The sequence below is a fragment of the Phalangium opilio genome, unplaced genomic scaffold (genome assembly GCF_054372755.1).
Source record: "Phalangium opilio isolate 3A_F unplaced genomic scaffold, DU_Popi_V2 ptg000200l_1, whole genome shotgun sequence".
In the NCBI taxonomy this organism is placed as follows: Eukaryota; Metazoa; Arthropoda; class Arachnida; order Opiliones; family Phalangiidae; genus Phalangium; species Phalangium opilio.
Genome location: NW_028324213.1, coordinates 49,961 through 60,844, shown reverse-complemented (window position 1 = coordinate 60,844; position 10,884 = coordinate 49,961). Strand labels below are relative to the sequence as shown.

General features: G+C 39.0%; 1 long non-coding RNA gene across 1 annotated transcript; it reads right to left on the bottom strand.

The window, feature by feature from the left end:
* Window positions 1-5,324: 5,324 nt before the first annotated feature.
* Window positions 5,325-5,943, bottom strand: LOC149621738 (uncharacterized). The gene is made up of 3 exons (XR_016374986.1): window positions 5,824-5,943; window positions 5,626-5,743; window positions 5,325-5,559 (listed from the first exon to the last, which is right to left on the bottom strand). It is a non-coding gene; the product is annotated as an uncharacterized LOC149621738 (long non-coding RNA).
* Window positions 5,944-10,884: the final 4,941 nt, after the last annotated feature.

The window sequence follows — 10,884 nt, the reverse complement described above, 5'->3', positions numbered from 1 at the left end:
TGTGAGTATTTGATTTTTGTATGTAAAATGGAGGAAGATAATGTTGAGAGTTAGGATGAAATGCGGAAGCGCAAAGCGCGGGAAATGATGAGGGCAAAAAGGTCGACGTGTTCATTGGATACTTAAGGTTATATAATCTTCTCGACACGGAGAGGTAATATTTTGGTTTTCCCAACTTGTTTCTCTTGGGCCACTATCGCACGGCTCTCTCAGAGGCGAGAATTTGTGTGGTGGCGCTAGCGTCGCGGTGTTTGACTGAATTGAGCCCTGAAGAGGGTATGGGGGAAAGCTTGATTTTTGTACTCCAAGTGTGATGGACTCCTGCGTTGATGCATTATTGGCTTCGGTGATTAAGAACCAGAAGACACTTCCCACTAAACGGACGCGGGAAGAAAAGAGTAAAATAGTTCTTGATGATTTAGTGAAAACTAAAAGCATAATTCTTCCCAGTTCACTGCAATTGGGGAAAGAGGTTGAAAGATTTGTCCAGATGACGGAAGACAGTAAATTAGATGTTCAAACGGAAAGCGGGGACGAAACTGATGATGACAGGGAAGAAGATATTCCATCACGGATTGGCTCTGATGAATTTGAACTTTTTATGAAGGCTGCAAATACGCGAAAAGAAGAGAACAGTTTGCCGATCGATAATCTAATCTAATCCAATTAGATTCGATTCCAGCTGTTAGTGAAAAACAAAAACAAAAAGATGAATAACAAAAAACACTAGTTAAAAGATAAGCGAAACCAGTACATCAAGGACGGTTACTCTGCAGTCAATTAGATCAGTGGAGCTCTATTCCATCATACAAAATGATTTTATAATGACGGATTATATGTCCCTCAAACCTGGAAGGATGTTAACTGACAAGTCAGCAAAAGCCGAAGTAAGAGAAGTTGTTGAATTTTAAAGAGAGAATATGCGCATTTATAATATAGCTAGAATTGCGGGAAATTCTGCAACGGCCACGGTAATATAATTTGAATTATGATATATCTTAATGTCATCGTAGATTTCATTGAGTTTTTTCCATGAGGATCTGGTTATGCTAATTTCTTTCTTTCCAGGGTAAACCGTCCCGTAAAACGCTCCATGTCAGCGATACATTTGTCGTATGTCTAGTACTTTCACATCTTGATGATATGAAAGTTTAATTCGTCACGTCTTCAATTCGTCAAAATATCTTGTTGAACAATGGAGGAATTGGTGTCAAAGAACGTTACATTATCTTCCTCAGTTTTACATAGATGGAGGAATACTTTCATGGGTTAGATTTATACCACTTAAACCATCTATAGTCCCAAGACGAATTTTATTGACCTTTATGGGAAACACTTTCAGACCATTCCTAAAAGAAAACTTACTTAGATTAAACAAATATTTAAGATATTCGTTACTTACATTGTTAAATTTTTTTAAAGTACAAAACATTTTATTTAAAATGCGATTGACTTATATAGTACCATACGTACTTGACACACAGACACGAAAAGGAGTCTTTGCTTATCCCAAGCACACCACAACTTTCGAATGAACATTTTTCTTCTTTAGAATCACGTTATCTTAAGTTAAAACTTGATAAAAATTCAAAAGTGTTGGCTTTAACTGAAGCCAAACGCCTTTTGATTTTTAACTCCCACCCATGTTAAACCCTATGGGATTTTAACATGGGTTTTTTGGGTCGCCTCAATTCCACCTTAAAAACACCTCTTTTCCACCTCCTAATGATTTTGAATTCCCACTTTCCTACTACTACTAGCTTCATCTCCAATGTTATCTTTGCCAGGGATATGAATTACGGTTAAATCAAAAGCTTGTAGACTCGCGTTCCACCTGACAAATTTGCCGGTGGGGTCTCGCAAGCGATAAAGCGTGATCAGTGAAAACTTCAAATTTTGACCCTACTATGTTTGGGAGAAACTTCTCCACTGCCCAGACGACACCGAAACATTCCCGCTCTGTCGTGGAATATTTTCGTGTCGCTTTCCCTTTACTTTCTGCGACAACACTGCTCGCAATCCAAGGTTGGAAGAGTCCGTGTGTCGTATGAAGGGTTTTGTATAGTCCGGTGAACTTAACACTGGGGCAGACAACAATTCCTACTTCAAGGTATTAAAGGATTGGTCTTACTCGTCACCCCACCTCCAATCTGTTTCGTTTTTCAAGAGGTGATGAAGTGGACTGGCGATTTTAGCGAATGCTTTTATAGATCGCCTATAATAGCTCGCCAAGCCGAGAAAACGTCTCAGTTGAAGGACGATCTTTGGTGAAGGGAATTTGACCATAGCTTTGTTCTTTTCTTGGTCAAATTCACACCAATCTCCGAAACGATATGTCCTAAAAATTTGCATTTCTTTTTGCAAAATTGCGTTTTCGCTGCGCTCACTGTTATTTCTACTTCCAGTAACCGATTGTATACGTTTTTCAACTTTTCAATGTTCGAATCAAAATCTGTGGAGGCAATAATTAAATCGTCCAAATAAGCGCAGACGCCTTTTCCCGATAAATCAGCAAACATGTTGTTGACCATGCCCTGAAATGTAGCCGGTGGTGAGACCAAACATGACAACTTTTGATCGAAATAATCCGTGTCAAGAACGCGGCTATATCGCGGTGTGGCTCATAAATCGGTGCTTGATGGTATGCGGCGTTCATGTCTAAGGTCGTTATGAAAGCGGGCTTTTGGATGGAGTGTAAAATGTAGTCTATACGCGGCAACGGATATGCGTCGTTTCTAGTTACACTATTTACCGGTCTGAAATCTATGCACATTCTCGGTTTCGATTTTTGCTTAACTAAAAATGCTGGGCTTGCCCAGGGGCTGTTACTGGGCTCAATCAGATGAAAATTAATCATATCACTAATAATGTTCTTTACAATTTCCCTATTGGTGGGGTTGAAACGGTAAGGGGGATTAGATTTTGGTAATGCGTTCCCACGTCAATATAATGTCGATTCTTTCGGCTCTACCGGGAATTGTGGATCATATACTTCGGAACCTATACACCAAGTCGCTAAGCTGTTCCTGCTTCTCAAAATCTAGAGTATTCGTCCTTTCTTAGGCTGCTTTAATTCCTTAATAATCGGTGTAACAGTTTTGATGAGCTCAACTACAACACAATGCTACCTTTGCATTTACGTTCTTAAATTCTATTGGCTCGCTATCCCTATCGGGGCAACTAAAACAATTTTTCTCAAAATTAGCTATCATACCCGTTTCCCGTAACATATCACGACCTATAATACAAGAATACTCTATGTTTGGTAAGTAGACCGTATCAAAACTTAATTGTTTCCTCGGTAAACCAAAATCTACTTTAACTAAACTTCTGAAGCCAAAAGTGAACCATATGATTGAGCTAATATTAATTTATTTTCTTTTGTGCCATACCCGAATTTTTATATAAGAGGTTTAAATGCACTGTTAAGCAAAGTATGAGTGGATAGAGGATCCACTGAAGCTAGGCATGGTATAGGATGTACAAAAATATCAAGATAATCTTGACCCCCTACAAAGTTCAGTGGTTTCGTTATACACGTGCTAGCGGGGTTCTCCTTCTTTACCTCGATGCGGGACGGCTGACCCCTTTTTGGCCACCCGCCACTTCGTTTCCCTTATCTTTGTTTATCGTAACTGGCCCCTTTTTATTTGGTCAGTGAACCTTTTTGTGCCTGAGATGATGGCATTCGTAACACTGAATGTTTGGAAAGTTTGGGCCGCTCCTTCCGTGATCTGGCCGGTGACTTGGCCTAGACCAACAATTGTCTATAGTATCCCCCTGCTTCCCACAGCGCGCACATTCACGAGGACCAGCACCATTATTTCCTCTTTGAAAATTTTGACGGTTTGTTTGACCGGCAGTGTTCGCACTATGGTTACCAACATTTTGATTTAAGTTCGAAGGCCTATTCCTTCCTGCAAGTCTATCAATCATTACCACGTCGTCAATTAAATCTCGTAACGTGGTATATGTTTTCGATATGAGATGAATTTTAATCTCCTGTCTGAGATTGCTTCTTGCTAGCCTGACTTGTTCCAACAATTTTTGGATGACGTCTAAATATTCACAGACTGAATCCTGTGGTTTTTGCAAGCATTCACTAATTTTACCTTTGACGTGTGCGTCATTTGTCATGCGCTCAAAACGAGCCCTACATCTACTTCCAAAATCGGCCTAGTAATGAAATCCGCCCTCTGCGCCAAACCAATCGAACACGGGACCCCACAACATGGTCGGCATCCATCGTTGAATAAAGTCTGATTCAGGCTGATTGCTAGTTAACATTACCTGTCTCGCTCTCTTTAAAAACTGATTCGGACAGGGGTGTGACGGATTACCGGTGTACGAGGGAATCTTTAACGGGGTAGAATAAGTAATGGATGGCCCTGAAACACTGGAGGGGAAACTACCATAGATCCTCCCGAAGCTGCTGTGTTTTGATTTACGCTAGTAGCACTGCCGACGTAGGGCCTACATGGTCGGCTTTGTGTGTTACCGACGAGTTGGTAAAAAGTCACTAATAAGTCAGGAGAGTAATAGTTTGAAAGTCGAAATATCCGCCCGGTGGGACGACGACCCGCCGGTTTTCCTACTGTTTTGAGGCTACCATAAAACGACTGTTGGCCGACTATATGTCGGCGTCATTATGCCTACCTAAAGCCGCGCTCAATCCGACGATTTCGCGGCTTTTTAGTATAGGAACGGTAAATCGTCGGTAAAGGGCTGGTAGAGTAAGGGTTTGAGAGTCGAAATGTCCGCCCGGCGGGACGACGGCTCGCCGGTTTTCCTACTGTTTTGAGGCTACTATAAAACGACTGTTGGCCGACTATATGTCGGCGTCATTATGCCTACCTAAAGCCGCGCTCAATCCGACGATTTCGCGGCTTTTTAGTATAGGAACGGTAAATCGTCGGTAAAGGGCAGGTTGAGTAAGTGTTTGAGAATCGAAATGTCCGCCCGGTGGGACGATGGCCCACTAGTTTACCTACTGTTACGACACGAATGAAATACGACCCTCATCCAACACGTTTGAGAGTCGACTAAACCGCCTGTCAGCAAGAGGTCCGACGCTTTTGCGACGATCAAACCTTAACTCGAGGCTTCATTCGCTTCATTCGCTTATAGTAAAGAATACTGATACCTAGTATTGAAATTTCTTTAATACATTTTCAACGAAAATCACTTTAGAATTTGTACTTTGAATATTTCAAGTAACATACAGGTTGAGCATCAATTATAACAATTTCAAATAATAAACAATGTATTCGATATTACACGACTAGTCTAATGGAAATATTAGCTGCCTAGCTAATTGGTTTCAACAAAAAGTAAAATTTTTCAGGCCGAGTATAATATTTACATCAATTAAAGCATTTATTATTATTCATTGTTAATATCTTCGATGTGGCCAGTTGCTATCTCTTAAATTACAAAAATCTTAATGAAAAATATACACTTACAGATTTTTTAAGGAAGAAGAAAAACATACAATTCTAAAGGGTATTACTTGACACATTTTTCTCTTAAAATGTTTGAAACCGCATAAAAATTCTGTAACTAAAACAAATGGAGATCTATTTTGGAATTCAGTATTATTTTCACAACCAAAAATCTCTAAAATACTTAATATAAAAGGTTTTTGAACTCCAAGCGCCCCAAAACACTTGCTTCTTTTATATTCAAACAAAGAAACTGAAGGTATACATAAACGTTTAAGTTTTGGTTCCCAGCAGATGAGAAGCTAGGTAAAAAGCAAAGGCTTATGCATAAAACTGGCTCTAAGAGGTAGATTAATTGATAATTCAATAACAAAATTCAAACCTTACGTGACAAACGAAGACGATTCTAGTTTATATAGTGTGACAAAGAACCTTAGCGATGAAATTGAAAGTTAGCAAGCCAAGAACTAATCATTTTCGACCACAAAAATCTCGTTTTAACATTCTAACGTCTCAGCAGCGTCAGAGATACTGGAAAGGCTGACTTGCTTAAGCTTTCGCACTAGCAGCGCCCTCTTCGATGATGACGTGCAGGCCGTTACCTTAGTTACGCCAATAGAACAGAGGCGTGTCACCTGACCCGAGAAATTACAGGAGGGAAAATTCAAACTAGAAAATCAGATGTGTTTTCTTGCTTTGCAGTTTTTTGTAAGGTTAAGTTTCTAGTGTTGCCAAAAATATAGTATTATCAACTTCTGATTGTGGGTCGAAATATAGTATAAGTTAAATATATAACAAAAATATTTTGGTGGCATATGCGGAATAGTAAAACTCCAAAAAAAAACCGTCCCACGGAAAAAGAAGGCCTACCAACAACTTCGTTTTTCATTTTACTCTTTTTAAACGTCTTTTTAAACGACTAGCGGGAAGGAGTTTGTAATCAATTGGCAAAAATGGGTTACATGTTTAGGACGGTAGGCAAGCCTACTTCAAACCACCACAGTTCCAACTGTCTGATAAATGTCGGTTACTAAACGGCCTAAGAATAACTTTGCTTTTAATTTTACTCTTCTTAATCGTCACAATACCGACTAGCGCGAGGGAGTTGGTAATCAATTGGAAAAAAAAATAAGTTGGAATTTACTAGACGGTGGGCAAGCCTACTTTAAACCATCTCAGTTCCAACTGTCGGATAAATGTCGGTTACTAAACGGCCTAAGCATAACTTTGCTTTTATTTTTACTCTTCTTAAACGTCACAATACCGACTAGCGCGAAAGAGTCGGTAATCAATTGGAAAAAAATAAGTTGGAATTTTCTAGACGGTAGGCAAGCCTACTTTAAACCATTTCAGTTCCAACTGTCGGATAAATGTCGGTTACTAAACGGCCTAAGCATAACTTTGCTTTTAATTTCACTCTTCTTAAACGTCACAATACCGACTAGCGTGAAAGAGTCGGTAATCAATTGGCAAAAAATAAGTTGGAATTTTCTAGACGGTAGGCAAGCCTACTTTAAACCATCTCAGTTCCAACTGTCAGATAGATGTCGGCATAGCCAACTAAAAGAAGTAGTCGGCTCCAAGAGTCGGAAAAGTGTTGGAATAAGCACGGTACAGCCGACTGGACCGTAAACCGACTATTCGACCTTTAACCGACTATTATGCGGAAGGCTTGTGCTACTGGGGTTTGCAAGGCTATTTATGCAGATTGGCTTCGGCAGGCAACAGCTTGGGCTTAGTTAAAAATGAGATTTAGAACAAGTTTGTTCAAGCAATAAAAAATAGGAAAGTTGTAAAAATTATTACCAATTCGATATGAAATTGCACTCCAATTATTTTTTCTATCACCAATAGCTAAATAAATAAATCTTGCGTTAACAACTTAACTCACGTAAGGGACCGTCCATAAACTACGTCACACTTCTAGGGGGGGGAGGAGGTTTGTAAGTTTGTGACGGTCCGTTACGAGGGGGGAGGGAGGAGTCCTTCGATGTGTGACGTCACATTTGAAATTAATTTTATTACGAAGTCAGTAAGAGGTCGATTGACCATTTTTTTATAAAAGAAAAAACACAACGTTTCAAAGTCCACCGTGACAACGACTTCTACAATAATTTAACAAAATTTTTATTCCATCATCGCCTAAATAGTAGAAACTGTAAGCAATGATCACCTTCTTACTCGTACGTGTAGTCAATTTAAACAGCGCGTTTAAAATTAAGAGACACGTTTCTCTGCAGAACTAGCTACACGTACTTATAAGAACTGCTAAATGTAGTGTCAGCTTAAACTCTCTAATGTTACTGTTTATTCGCCACTAGCATTTGTGAGGATGAATAGGATCCTCCATCCGATTTAAATGGTATCGTTTCTTTCGCACATTTTTAAAATCTGAACCCCGAGCTCGATTAGCCTAAGGTTTTCAAGTGACAATGTCGAAATTTATTAATTGTGCCCCTTTAACTAAGCTTTTCGGAAATATTTTGGATGGTTATAAAAAAGCACATCCAGACATTGAAGTTCTAAAGCGAAATAAGAGGCACGTAATTCATAAAAGCTAAAAACATAAATGAACTTTCAAGTCGAGCAGAAATTTCTGAGTGGAAAAAAAGAATCTGTTTTTAAATTAATCAAATTAAATTGGTAAATTAAGACAAATAATAGTCCTTTGAGGGGGGGGGGTAAATAAATGTGACGTAGTTTTTAGGGAGGGGTCTTAGAAAATGTGACCAAGTGTGATAAGGGGGGACGGGGGGTCAGAAAATGCCATTTTTGGCGTGACGTAGTTTATGGACGGTCCCTAAGATAGTCTCATGATTGTTAATGACTTACAGTTTTGTTGCTGATCTTTAGCAAAATCCAAAACGTTTTTGCGTGATGTATTTCACAATCCTTTAACCACGCACTAAGTACGGTTTCTTTGATTGAAATATCGACATCTGTATTAGCTGTCATAACATCTTCCAGCTCTTGTTTAAATTTCTGACTTATTATAGAAGTAGCTTTAACCATTTCGTCACTCTCCTTCTTGGATAACTTGAGTGTGAGATCCTGGCATTTGTCTTTTAGTTTCTCATTACACAAAAAGAGTCTACGCTTTCTATATCTGGCTATATTCCGTCTTATTTTAGTTGAACGCGGTGATACAAATTTAAAATTTACATGAGAAGACGGCGATCGTTTACATTTCAAATTAAGCTCCTTCTTGACAAATGTATTCGCATACCGGGATGCATACCTACAATGGCTGCAAGAATATTTACCGCTGGTAACTTCCGCAATGGGAGCTTTCGATGAAATTTTCAGCCAAAGTGAACATTTTTGAGAACAAACGTGATTTATCGGATAACAATACTCAATTATGTTCCTTGGTATTATTCGCCGTGATTTTACAATAGCCTTAGCTTCTTTTGTCAATCCGGGCAAAGAATAAAACCATCAGATAATAGGTCTTCAAAAATAATTTCTCCTTCATTCTTGAAAAATGTTTCATCGCCAAACAATTGTTTCTTCATGACACATCCTTTGAAAACGAACATCAATCTGGCTTCTTCTTCTTTATCAATAAGAACTTTTGCTGGTTCCGTAGCTATCTGGGACACGAAAATATCACTCCATGTCACTTCCAAGTTCCAAGTAAGGCTATGAAAAGTATTTAAATATTAAAGTATTTAAACTAAAGTGTTTTATGTGCTATTCTAACTTTACTCAATTCGCTGGGAAATGTGTCATTTTGTTTAGAAGTAGCAAATTTCTCCAAGTAGGTAATTCCTGCAGCATTCCTCGATTTTGATGACAACCAATCAATAATAATTTGAAACTAATGTGGCCGTGATGATGGGGTGACAGAATCTTCGCAAGGAATTATATTAGTCTGTGAAAAGATTTTTCATTTAAGTGAAACTACATTTAAGAATGGTTAAGCTTAAATTAAATCGAAACATTATTTAACTCGACATAAACATGAAAACCAAGGCCCACATACAAAAGTGGATATAAAATGCTGTTATTTTTACCTGTTTCAATTTTTTCCTCTTTGGTTCAGAATGTTCATCTTCTTGGATTATTAGGACACTAGATTTTCGTTTTGTAATAACCGTTTGTGTAGATTTATTTGATAAATCTCGTACATAAAAATTACATTGCGATTCGGCATTCGCCATCTTGGGCCTAGCGCTAGCAGAAGTCTTTCCCCGCCGGCCCGCCTGAACTATTTTCCAACGACCATATCAAAAAACTAAATTTTACATTGACTTGTCCGCGCCCGATATTGTGTATATATGGTATTTGGCCGATCGACGATATTGCGCGAGTTTTAACATTATGCCTATGGGCTGATGTTTACTTTCCTCCCGAAGGGATGTTTATTATAGTACTTTTGACAATATTTATTGTTTATTGGCCTCAGTTTAAACTATTTAACTTATTTAGTAAGAAAGCATTGACTATTAATTTTTCGATTAGTCACTAGAAGTTTAGGCCCGGAATAAATTAATGTTATGTTAAAAGTAAACAAAATATATAACAGCAGCGTTACAGATGGGATGTTATCCCTCGCGCTGGCCCAAAAGATATCAAGCCAATTCTGCCATATCTCATCAATATCGTCAGTAAAATAGACCAAATCCCACGGTGCGTATTTTATAGTATTACGTAGATTCTCCAGATCTAGGTTCTTATAGTTTAGGATGGTACGATTCACAGTCTGGGTAAATCTTTTAGGTATGTTAAGAGAACCATCAATCGCTAAGTGGTCGCATCCAGGAAGATTGGCTCTAGTCGTAGTCTCATTTAAAAAATGTAAATCGTTTATGAAGACCAAATCCAGAATGTGATCGCCCCGGGTGGCGGTTGTAACCGTTTGTTCAAGACCAAGGCCAAAGATTGTGTCGCAGAAAAGCTGTTCCTCAGCAGTACGAGGCGATGGATCCGACCAAGAAATATGTAAATTGAAATCACCCATCAAAAGGAACACATCATGCGGCGGGAGTGTCTCATGTAAAAATCCAAAAAGGTCGCACAAAGATACCATGTAAGACAAGGAAAACCTAGGAGGTCGGTAGACGCATCCAGTGACAGCAGTGCGAGTGCCACATGTGAAGAAAGCGAATACTGCTTCTAAAGGTGTGCCATCCTCAGTGACAAGTCTATCCTCTGGGATGTCTATTGGTACTGAAAGAAGTGTGTCATGTATCGCCAGTAGGACTCCACCACCCCTCTTCGGGCGATCTCGTCGAAAAGTAACATAGTTGGACGGAAATAGCTCAGAGTCCAGTACCGTCCCATCAAGCCACGTTTCCGTGAGGCCAATCATGTCGTACTTTATTGAATTCAATAGGGAAAAATCCTGCAATTTATTGCAGACACTTCGAACGTTAGAATCAAGGTATGTGACTGTCCTTGAACGTTGCAGATTCAACGAAGAGGAACGGGAACTATAAGA